Genomic DNA, 9,387 nt, shown 5'->3' on the forward strand with positions numbered 1-9,387 from the left:
ATTTACCGGAATCAGTATCGATATTTATAAGTTTTCATAGAAAAACTTCTAAACATTTTAAAGCAACATTTAAAAAGAACGTTACATTGTGAATATTTAGTTACGTGTTTTTATTTGTTCACTACTAAGATGGAGAAAAATTGATTATATTGAGATCATTCTTAAGGTTTTAACAGTGTTTGCCATTATTTCCATTAGTTAAAAAAAAGTGAATAAGTATCGATTTGTAGATCAGCAGTCATTGACTTGAAACATCAAGGCATTTTTGTATTTTGTACAGCCTTTTAAAGTCTACGTACGTTTTTACTATCTTTAGTCATACCAATTTTAAAGAGTGGTCATTAAGTTCTTTGGACATGAATTACTTGCCCCCAAAAGAAGAAGAATATTAATAATACAAATACTTATGTTTATGTTTTTGTAAAAATATCTACATTTAAAGTTTTATATTGTTCCTTCCAATATGTCAGTTAGTAGATAGTAAAATGATAAATTCAGCTAAATATAATGGAGAGAAGGGAAGAAAAAAATGTGAATACAACTTAATAATTTCTTAACTTTTGTTTTCTTCTACGTGTCAGAGAAACTTATTTAAACTCAAGTTTTAGTTGAATGGTAATTTTTATTATTTAAAAGAGAAATGTGGCATCATTGTAATTATACTCTCAAGGTGTATGTTTGCTTTGTTTTGTTTTTAATTTATTGTGAGTTCAAAGGGAATAGCTGTCTCATCATGAGTTTCTGTCAATGATCAGGAAATAAAATTAAGAAGAAAATAGTGAGTAGAGGGTCTCTGCTTCATATTCTAATCCATCAGGATAACACATATGTCATGCATGTTCTTAATTCTTGATTAAAAATCTCGATTAAGATGGAAGAGATTCTGGTTTTTCACCTTTAAATATTCTTTAATATAGAGAGTTGACAGTGATGGATTGACTAATAAGTAATAAATATAGAATCAGAGGTCTGGAATAATCTTTGAAATATCACCTCCAACTCCCTGAATCTCAGAAGTAGTACATTGAAATATTTGAATTCCTAAAGATCTTTAAAGAAAATTTCATCACTTTTTTATTGTGATATATATCATACATACAGATGAATGCATAAAGCTTAGACAGTTTAAAGAATAGCCATATATTCCTATGGGACCAACACCCAGTTCAAGAAATAGAACATTACTCTTGCCCTAGAACATTACTCTTTCTCTCTACATGAAATTGCTTTTACTTTCTATCAAAACCAGTTCCAGTTGTCAAAGTTTATGTTCAAAGATTACATGTAGAATCACTGTGTTCCCCTTACCTCCCAAAGTTTCAGGGCTTTATTACTGGAAAGAGTTAAACTCAACAGAGACCCTGCCTAGACCAGAAGTGTTTCTATTCCTGGTGATTCTGAAATGCATTTAGTGGCTGAAAATAAAAGTGTGTCATTTAGGTAATTGTGCCAGGTGATGTGTTTGTTGAAAGAGCTGTGGGGAGCATCCTTCTATCTGTCTTTAAAATGCAGAGGCTTAAGATGAAATGTTGTAGAGATTTGGGCAGATGGGACAGAGAAGAGATTCTTGGGTTGACATCGATTAAATCCATCTTTCAGGATAATAGAAAAGATCCAGTAGTACCACAATCAGCTGAAATAGTAGGGTAGAAGGTGACTACTGGGAGGCAATTTTCAATTAAGACATCAGACAAATGTGGGCACCCGGTGGCTTAGTCAGTTAAGCCTCCAACTTCAGCTCAGGTCATGATCTCACCGTTCGTGAGTTGGAGCCCTGCATCAGGCTCTCTGCTGACAGCTCAGAGCCTGGAGTCTCCTGCTTTGGATTCTGTGTTTCCCTCCCTCTCTGCCTCTCCCATGCTTGCATTCTGTCTCTTTCTCAAAAATAAACAAACAATTTAAAAAAGACATCAGACAAATGACTTCAGTGGGTGTAATCAAGTTTTTCAGAAGGAAAAAAACGTGTACTGTCATTTTTTACTAGACACTAGATCTTTAAATATACACCTCAGTGTTCTGCCCACAAAACATGTTGCTTTTCTTCATTTTGATAGGTACAGCATTATGTCCAAACTTCTTTCTTATACCACTTCTTTTTTTTTTAAGTTTATTTATTTTGAGAGAGAAACAGAGGAAGAGCTTGAGCAGGGTAGAGAGAGAGGGGGAGAGAGAATCCTAAGCAGGCTCCATGCGGTCACTGCAGAGCCCCACACGGGGCTCACTGTAGGGCTCACTTTCAGGAACCGCGAGATCGTGATCTGAGCGGAAATCAAGAGTCAGACGCTTAACCGACTGAGCCACCCAGCCTCTCTTCTTATGCTACTTTCTTACATTAGGGCCCTTTGTTTGGTTTTGTTTTATTGTATTTTGGATTATTAATCACTGAGCAGATACTTTATTATTATAAAAGGAATTATAAATATCATTGAAATGGTGCTGGTGTTGAAGGAGCAGATGGGTGCTGATTTCTGCAGTTTTTTGTCTTTGTTTTTTAATATTTTCCCAAAGATAGCTGTTGGCAAAGTATAACAATCTGTGATCAGATTACTGGAACAGAAGAAAAAAAAAAAAGGAAAAGGAAATTAACCATACATAGGTCTACATATATTTTTTCTAAAAAGAGAAAAAACCCAACACCTCTAAATATGGATATTTGTTATAATTAAAGAACATAGAAACACTTCTATCAGACTTAATATTGCACCTCTCCCATTTCATGATTTTCATTTTCCCTTGCCCTCCTGTTTACCTCTATGCTCTGTAGTGGATCTGTGTAATAATCATTGCTGCCAGGGCAAAGCTCCCACCAGCCAGAGATGTGACAGTTCACAAAGAGAGATGTTTTGGCATTCCCAGACACAGAGGACATTAAATTTGGTGTGAGACAGAACAGGTCTTCTTTATTTTGACCTATAAAACATAGATGCTATTGTAAAAAATATCACTACACAAAATATCTTCAGCCAGTAGCTTTGGATGATATCAATCTTCAAGGTTTGCACTGTATTTTATTACTGTATGTTTTGCCTCCTCCTCTTTATATTTTGAAAAGAAAACCAAGGGGATTCACTATACTATATATCAATTTTGAAGCAACTTGTCTGGCTTCAGAGGCATCTCTGAAAGGAGTGTCCCATTTCGTTGTTAGAGTATATTCTTTAACATGTTAAAGGATCATAGGTTTTAATATCACTAGCTGGGGTAAAGGGCAAGAACTAATCAATATTCTTTCCTAGATCTGTCCCAGGGTGTCTTGCAACCCTATCTGTTTCCTGTTTCTCCTTTACTTCTTCTGCTTGAGAGCTTTTCTAGTTAAAGTCTCCCACACCTCATACACAGTCCATTAGGATATCCCATTTTCTCTACCTATAAAGTGTACTTGGAATCCAACCACTTGTTACCTCAACTGCTACCACTTTGGATTGAACTACCAGGATAAGACAGAAAAAGATAATAAGATATAAAAATACTACCTAATAATAATATAATTTATAATAATATAAATGTATAATGATTTCATAAATTAATGAAATAAATTTATAATTTATAGGGGCACCTGAGTAGCTCAGTCGGTTGAACATCCGACTTCTGCTCAGGTCATGATCTCAAGGTTGCTCAATTTGAGCCCCACATTAGGTTTGCTGCTGTCAGCGCAGAGCCTGCTTCAGATCCTCAGTGCCCCTCTCTCTCTGCCCCTCTCCCGCTCATGCTCTCTCTCTCAAAAATAAATAAAGCATTAAAAAATACTGTAAATTTATAATACTATAATATAAAAAGAAGAATATACTTTCCTTGCTTTATCCCCTTTCTCCTCCATTCTTTCCCTCAGTCCACAATCTCCATAAAGAAGCCAAATGATTAATTTGAAATATAAATCCAATCATGTCCTTCTTCTCGGCCTCTGTAGTGACTTTCCATTTGACGACAAGCCATAGTCCTTACAGTGACCCATAAAGCTCTACTGATCCAATCTCCATTACCTGCCTGAGCTGCTCCCCTGACTTGATTCCAGCACATTTGCCTTTTTGTGGCTGCTTTGCTCCAGCCCTTTCATCTCCCTGGAGACCTCTGTAGACAGCCAGTGTTCTCACTCCTGACCTCCTGGGAGTCTTGGTCACCTGTCACCTTTATAGTCTCATAGTTTACTGCTTGTCTTATCCTAACATTCTCATTCTCTTTTCCTCTGCTCTCCTTTTCCCATGATGATCATCACCTTCTAACATACAATGTTATTAAACTATTGTGTGTTTATGGTCCATTTTCTTGCTACGATGTAAGATGCATGAGGGCTGAAATCTTCCATTTGTCCATGGTGTATTTTAAGCACTTAGAAATTATTTATTCAGTAAATGAATCCGTATAAAATAAATGATTGGTATACACCTTACTGGCTCTTCACTTTTCTTCCTTCCAGATCTCACAGCCGCCCTTATTTGTAACTAGACAAATGGGTGGCATCAACACTAAATCTCTTAGATGTAGCATCCTAAACCAAATATTAGAACCAAAATTTTAAAAGGAAAGTGAATCTCAAATATAAATATCTTTAAGTCGTTTTTTAAGCATGACCATAACACCCTTATTTCTGTCTCTCTCAAAAACATCTACAAACTTTCATTATCGCTTTTGGTTCCAAAAAGGAGTTACCAAAAAGAGATGTTTTCAATCTAGATTTAATATCCCTATTGATATCCATGTTACTCTAAGGGTAATTCAGTTCTCCACTAATTTATAGATGGGAGGAATGAGAATCTTGGAATAAATGCTGAATATGATCAGAAAAGAAAATAGATCAAAATCTTCTTGTCATAGTCCTTTTAGGCTGCTATAACAAAATACCATAGACTGGATGGCTTATAAGCAAAAGAAAGCTATATCTCAAAGTTCTGGAGGCCAGGAAGTCCAACATCAAGATGTCAGCAGATTAATATCTGATGAGAACCTGCTCCCTGTTTCATAGGTGGCCATCTTTACATTGCATACTCATGTGGAAGGGACAAAGAAGCTCCTCAATGTCTCTTATAAGAACACCATGCCCTCCTCATGTACCACTGCTACCTAATCATCTGTCAAAGGCCCCACTTGCTAATATCATCACATTGGGTGTTGGGATTTCAACATGAATTTTGAGGAGGGACACAAACTTTCAGTCTATAGCACCTCTCTATTCACAGAGATAGAAATAAAATTACATCAAGATTAAAGGTGGAAAGTTTTTAGGAGAAAGTTTGGCATTAAATACCACAATAATATGGGATGCCTGGGTGGCGCTCAGTTGGTTAAATCTCCGACTCTTGGTTTTGGCTCAGGTCATGGTCTCATGATTGGCGACATAGAGCCCCACGTTGGGCTTTGCACTGGCAGCATGGAGCCTGCTTGGGATTGTTTCTCTCCCTTTCTCTCTGCCCTCCCTCCCCTCAAAATAAATAAATAAGCATTTCTTTAAAAAAAAAAGAAAATCCACAAAAATATGAAAAAATTTGTTTCTGGCAATAGTGTTTAAAAAGCAGCCACTCTATGTATCATGACCTTGTTGAAAAGGGTAATTATTTAGGTCAGTATGTGAGTATTTTGTGTGAACTTACATGATAACATTTGAAGACAGTACAGGTTCTGAATGAAAGAGTAAAGATCTCATATACTCATATACTCATATTTTTCCATCTATAATGGAAAAATATAGATCCACAGAAAGTGTAGTGGAAATATGGGTTGGGTGCTAGAACAGGAAGATAGATTAAAAATTTTACCAAAAAATTTTAACCAACTTTGCCTGAAAAATTTTACCAAATGCTAATCAGTGAAGGGAGGAACCTTTTGTTTCAGTTTTACCCCTAAAGTAGGTCACAGTGTCATACGCTAAAAAGCTAGAAGGGGGGCGCCTGGGTGGCTTGGCCGGTTAAGCGTCTGACTTCGGCTCAGGTCACATCTCACGGTCCGTGAGTTCAAGCCCCGCGTCGGGCTCTGTGCTGACAGCTCAGAGCCTGGAGCCTGTTTCAGATTATGTGTCTCCCTCTCTCTCTGCCCCTCCCCTGTTCATGCTCTGTCTCTCTCTGTCTCAAAAATAAATAAACATTAAAAAAAATAATAATAAAAAAATAAAAAAATAAAAAAAATATATAAAAAAAAATAAAAAGCTAGAAGGGACAGCAAGTGCATTTGATTAGAAAATCAAGGTCCCAAATATCATTTGAAATGGGTTTGAGCAAAACAAATATAATTTAATGCAGTAGTGAGAACTTCTATAGTTAGTCCAAAAAAAAAAAAAAAACCTGCATAATGAAAAGATGGTAAAGCTGTATAGCATAGAAAGATCATTAGAATTCTAGTAGCTACCAGAAAAAAGAGTCTGATGTGAAGATGAACTATTGTAATGAGCACTCAGGGTACAAGGATACTTCCTAGGATTTTTTGCTTTCAGAAACCACAATTTAAGAGGGACTTGAAAAATGGAAACTCCAAGAATGTTCATCAGAGTGGGAAATGAAGGAAGAGGAATGAACTGTCTGGAAAATACACTGCTTAGGCACTGACCATGAAGCTCATTTAATCCCCTTAACTCTGCAAGTGGATTAATGTCTCCACAATATAGAAAATTTAGTATTGCTCTTTTTACTAAATCGAAATTATCAATGAAACTTTCAAATGGACACCATCTTGGGAAAATATCTCAACAGAACTAACTCAAGAAAAAATAAAAATTGGAAAAGGTCTGTAACCATTAAAGGGATTCAGTCACTAGTTAAAAACTTATTTACAAAAAAATCTCAAAAGGCCTAAACATTTTTGCAGGAAACTTCTATAAACAATTTCGAGAATATACAAACTGAACAAAATACAGTCTAGAAGAATGTTTTATTTGCAAGTCATTTTATAAGGCTTGGATAATCTTGATGTCAAAACCAGAGAAGAGAATATGATAAGATAAAATTAAAGGTAAATCTTATTTGTAAAATTAGATGAAAAAATCCTCAGTGAAATAATAAAAACTGAACCCAGCCACATATTTAAAACATGTATCATGACCGAAGGTGTTTTATCGAAAATGTTAAAGAGTGGTTTGACCTCAGAAAATTTATTAAGGTAATTTCCCACATGAGTAGATTAAAGGTTAAAAAAAGCACATTAGTAATGATTTCACAAAAATATTTGATAAAATTCAGTGTCCCATTGTAATAAAAACTCTTAGCAAACTGGAAATAGAAAGTAACTATCCCTAACTGGATAAAGGGAGTCTACTAAGACTCACAGCAGATGTCATGCTTGATGCTGAAAGATGTGAAGTGTTCGCTTTATATTAGAAATGAGGCATGTCTACTCTCACTGCTCCTATTTACTGTTGTAGTAGATGTCCTAACCAGAGCAGTAAAACAAGAAGAATGAAAATTCAAATATTATATATAAATGTAAATTAAAATTAATATATAGTTACATATGGTTAGATTAAGATATGTTAAAAATAGTAAACATTCTTTTCTTTGAAACAACATTGATCCAAACTATTTTTAAATGATGCATAAAAGGGAGGAAAATTAGGTTGTCTTTATTTGTCACTTATGGGTTTTATAAATATGTTCTTTGTTTCTATTCAAAAGTGCTGATATTAATGGGAAAAAAGCCATGGGCAAAACAAAGTCTAGAGGAAACGATTATTTTGTTTTGGAAACTCTTTGACATAAAAATTCTTTAATTAAACCGTATTGTCTTAGACATAGTAGATTCAATTTAACTAACATATAGTATAGTATTGGTTTTAGAAGTAGAATTTAGTAATTCATCCCTTACATATAATACCCAGTGCTCATCTAAACAAGTGCCCTTCTTAATGCCCATCACCCATTTAGCCTATCTCCCCACCTACCTCCCCTCAATCAACCCTCAATTTGTTCTCTCTGTTTAGGAATCTCTTAGGGCTTGCCTCCCTCTCTGGACATAGTGTATGTTTATAACAATGATAAAAAAATTTCTGTAGAAAACTTGTTTAATACATTGGGTCCCACAGACTTTAATCCTACTGGGCAGTAGTGGTATATAATTTGGGAGTGGATTTGACTACATACAGCAAAACAAATGAAAATATTTCAATAAGATAGCAGTTAATTTCATTCACAAAGGAAAGAGATATATGTGTTTTGGAGATAAGGTGGTCTGGCTTTTCCATATATTCATCAGGGACCCAGGCTCATTCTAGCCTACCACTCTAGCATCTTTAGGTATAGTCCTTGTCCTCATGGTTCAGCCCAGCTGTGAAACCTCCAGTCATAGCATGCCCTTTTTAGCCAGCAGGATAGATGAAGTGGCAAAGCAGGACGTACAAATAATACTTTGGCTTTACCTATCTGCTGTTGAGGGTGAGGCATGTCATCCTATAATTGGGCAGCAATGTGACTAGCTAAAAATTAGGGTTTTTGTGCTGAAGGTGGAAAGGGAAAGGGATATTGTAAGGCTAGTGGTCCTTGTTACAGGTCAGGTGGCTGTTTAACTTCATAATAATGATGGTTTAATTGTTGGAAGATTAGAGGAGACATACTATTTTTTTAAGTTTATTTATTTATTCTGAGAGAGAGAGAGAAAGAATCTCAAGCAGGCTCCATGCTGTCAGTGCAAAGCCAGGTGTAGGGCTCAATCCCATGAACCATGAGATGATGAACTAAGCCAAAGCCAAGAGTCAGATGCTCAACTGACTGAGCCACCCAGGCACCCCACAGAGGAGACATACTCTTCACTTGTTTTTTTTTTTTAATGTTATTTATTTTTGAGAGAAACAGAGTGCGAGCAGGGGAGGGGCAGAGAGAGAGGAAGACACAGAATCTGAAGCAGGCTGCAGGCTGTGAGTTGGCAGCACAGAGCTCGACATGGGGCTCGAACTTACGAACCCCAAGATCATGACCGGAACCAAAGTTGGATGCTCAATCAACTGAGCCACTCAGGTGCCCCTTTACTTGTTTTTACCTTGTCCCTTTCAGTATAGGAGTAAGTCTGTCATCGAGCACTTATTTTTTTTAAGATGACTTTGTCATTATGAATGGTAAACACACTAGCATAGAAACAAGAAATAACACATATAATAAGCTTCATTAAAATTCAGTTATTTAGAGTGAAATTGCCTAATTCTTCCAGGCAACTCATACTAACAAATTGTACTTAGCATAATTGCTGGGTTAATATTATCTCTTTTTCCAAATTACATATTTTTGATTCACATTTATTATGGCAGTTGTCCTCTGCACTTGGAGTGATAACACACTGTTTATTTATACATTCTAGGACCCAGAATCAAGCTTTGATTTTTCTACCATCTCTACCTGCTCACTCCTGAACTGTTACAAACACACAGACATACACACACAGACACAGACACACACACACACACACACACACACACAC

The sequence above is a fragment of the Panthera uncia genome (genome assembly GCF_023721935.1).
Source record: "Panthera uncia isolate 11264 chromosome A1 unlocalized genomic scaffold, Puncia_PCG_1.0 HiC_scaffold_17, whole genome shotgun sequence".
Classification (NCBI taxonomy): domain Eukaryota; kingdom Metazoa; phylum Chordata; class Mammalia; order Carnivora; family Felidae; genus Panthera; species Panthera uncia.